The 3,235-nt window shown below is 39.5% G+C and overlaps 1 pseudogene; it reads left to right on the forward strand.

Moving 5' to 3' along the window:
- The first annotated feature begins 194 nt into the window (after positions 1–194).
- Positions 195–2,784, forward strand: LOC148951535 (zinc finger MYM-type protein 1-like; annotated as a pseudogene).
- The last annotated feature ends 451 nt before the right edge of the window (positions 2,785–3,235 follow it).

Raw genomic sequence — 3,235 nt, forward strand, 5'->3', positions numbered from 1 at the left:
ACACTAGCATTGTGGATATATTCTTAGCTTTCAATTCTCTCTATTTCTTGTACGTTTTTAGAAAAACACGTAGGTATTCCATAAGAAAAGATTCAGTTGCGAAGTTGGAACGAGTACAAATGTTTGAAATATAAAAAAAAGTCTAAAAAATAATATATAAGAGCTTTGGTGGTGAATGGAGCTCATCCGGAAGGATGCACACATTGTTTGCTGACCATGTGCCACTCGATATGGGACTTACCTTACTGGTTACCCCTTACTCTTTGAATAAAAACGGGACCCGACTCCTCCAGCTGTGCGCTATACACGAATGGGTCATTGTCAACACCCCTTTTCACAGGAAAGACATCTATAAGCCAACATGGTGTGGCAGCCACGGGTGAACGCGAAAGATGATTGACTATATCATAGTCAACGAAAGATGCCCTCCCCCTGATTTTTCGAGTGGCCCAATTTTCAACTCTGAAGCTCTTAGTTTATTCTTGCTTTTCCAAATTTTTTTTGTTGATTTCGATTTATTCTTGGAAAACCAAAAACCAGGTCATTAGAAAACAGCAAATTGAAGACACTCAAAGATTTGCAGCAACATCAATCATTTGAAGAATATCTCCTTCGGCATGGTTTAATCAGATTCGGCCTGTCAAATTATACTGTCTCATATAATTTATGGGCCCGGTTAGGCTGTAAAGTCATTTCCATGGCCATATCCATGGCTCAAATATTCAAAAGACCAGGACTCGGTATTCTGCTTCTGCTCCCGACACTTTAGTGGATCATTGCTAAGATCAGGCAAAAGATATGGCGCAAGAGCATTCATTGACGCTGGATTGAGAAAGTGGAAAGACATTTCAGAGCTGGTAAGGCAGCACGAAAGCAGCGACCGGCACAAAGCATGTACCATTTCCTGGTCCAGGTTTAAAGCTATTCAGACGGAGACGGCCGAATCTGTTGCCTCATGCCTCTCCATAGAACAGGGAAAGGAAATATTAGAGAACAGACGGTATGTAAAGGCTCTGCTAAAAACTACAACCTTACTAGGATGGTAAAGTCTCGCGTTTCGTGGCCATGATGAAGGAGAGGCCAGTGCCAATCAAGGGAATTTTGTTGAGACCGTAGGTATTATAACGGAAATCAGCCCGGACCTGATGGGAAAGTCTTGCAAGGCCTATGGCCATTACTTGTCACACGAGTACCGAAACAAATACATTGAGGACATAGGAAGTAAAATTAAAAGTTCTATCGCAAAAGAAGTTAAAGAAGCAAAATATTTTGCCGTTCTTGCTGACAAAACAAAAAACCTCTCAAAAAGGAACAACTTGCAATCTTAGTGTGCTATGTTCATGATATGAAAATCAAAGAAAGAGTAATAGGTTGCTACCAAATGCGCAAAGTTGATGCTGAGAGTTTGGCCGAGTTTATTTACAACAAAATAAAGGGTATCGGCCTTGACTGGTCAAAATGTGTCGGACAGTGCTATGACGGTGTGAGTGTAATGAGCGGATGTTCTTCAGGAGTACAGACCCGTCTCCGGGAAAAAGCACTGCAAGCGGTGCACACTCACTATCATTCCTATAGACTTAAACTTGTTATTGGTGATTGTATGCAGAAAATGCAAAGAATTTCGTCAGTATTTTCAGTTTTGCAGACAGTTTATGGTTTTGTCTCCAACAGCAAAACTCGATAACAGTTGTTTGCCAAGGCCCAGGAAAACTGCCAACGTGTCCGTGTTAACGCTTGAAAGGACAGTTGTGACACGTTGGTCTTACTGGTATAGATCAGTGGCTAAAATTCTTGTAAAATATAACTGCATACTCACAGTTCTGTCAGTTGTTCAAGAATCTTCTGACAGAGAGGAAGCAGCAGAAGCTAGAGGTCTGAAAAATCTACTAGAGTTGTTTCTCTTCATATTCAGTTTTCATTTCATTCACGAAGTTCTTGCAGTGATCAACCCTCTTTCTGAACAACTGCAGGCCCCAGATCTGATCATTTCAGAAACCTGCACTTTAATCACCAAAACAAAAAACCAACTGAAGACAATGCGTGATGCGTGAAGTATTTTCGAGTCCTATACGGCAAGTTTAAAGATATGGCAATTAATGTTGAAGCTGATCTGTCGGAAGCAAACACTCTTGCTTTAACCATACCAGCAAAATCAAACCGAGTTCCAAAGATATCCAGAAGACTCAGGAACTATTTGACGATATCAACACTTGGAAAGCACAGTACTGAATCTGAGGGCACAAAACAGAAGAGAAAATATGAAGAGAGTTCTACGAGTTTTTGGAAAGAGTGGTAAATGAGTTTGAAGAGTGTTTTTCTGTCCAGACGCCAGTACTAGAAGCCACACGATACTTTAACCCCAAATCAGAAGACTTCATAAACACAGATTTACTTCTCGGGATTGCGACATATTTCAATAAGGCTGGCATCGATGATATAGAGCAGAAGAGTAAAGCTTTGATAGCTCGCGTATATGTGTTGAAGCTTCCACAGAAACCGGCAAACACTTTAGATCTTTTTGAAAGCCTAGGAGGATTGAAAGAAGCTTATTCTGAGGTTCTTGAGGTCGTGAGGGTAGTCCTCAAACTCCCGCTCACAACAAGCTCAAGTGAACGATTTTTCTCTGTGCTGACATTTGTGAAGGATTACCTTCAGACAACAATGGAAAACAAGCGACTTTCTTATTTTCTCCTTATGTTCTCTAAAAAGGCTGCAGTAAATGAGCTCGATTTTGAAAAGCTTGTGGACGACTTCGCAAAAATGAAGCCAAGGAGATATCCATAACTTAAGTAATTGTGCGTAACTTTCAGTTTTTAATTATTGTGGTAAATATTCCATCTTGTAACGATTTTTTGGTCCCTAACCCGTTTTTTTTTAGTGGATTCTTCGTAGAATTAGAATTTAAATGAATGTTTTTTTAATGGTGTAAAGTGGGCACCGTAAGCGGCGACTTCCTGTAGCGGGAGGACGTCCTCTCTGCGGGAGAGTATTATTTATTTTTAGTTTTTTTTTGTGGTAGTAGTACAATAATGCAAGGACCACTTTTCGGCTACTATCCGAAAAATGAGTTTTTCAAAGAAAAGTAAAGGCTATTTTAAAATTAAGCTCAGCACATACAAATACCTTTTAAAATTCAAACACAAAACGACCAGAAACTACTATTAAAGAATAAATGAAACCCAAAACGAACAGAAATTAAATAAACAATCATAGCAAAAACATACAACAAGTAATA

Source organism: Artemia sp. Qi Xiang Cuo, chromosome 6, assembly GCF_049724085.1.
Source record: "Artemia sp. Qi Xiang Cuo chromosome 6, ASM4972408v1, whole genome shotgun sequence".
Classification (NCBI taxonomy): Eukaryota; Metazoa; Arthropoda; class Branchiopoda; order Anostraca; family Artemiidae; genus Artemia; species Artemia sp. Qi Xiang Cuo.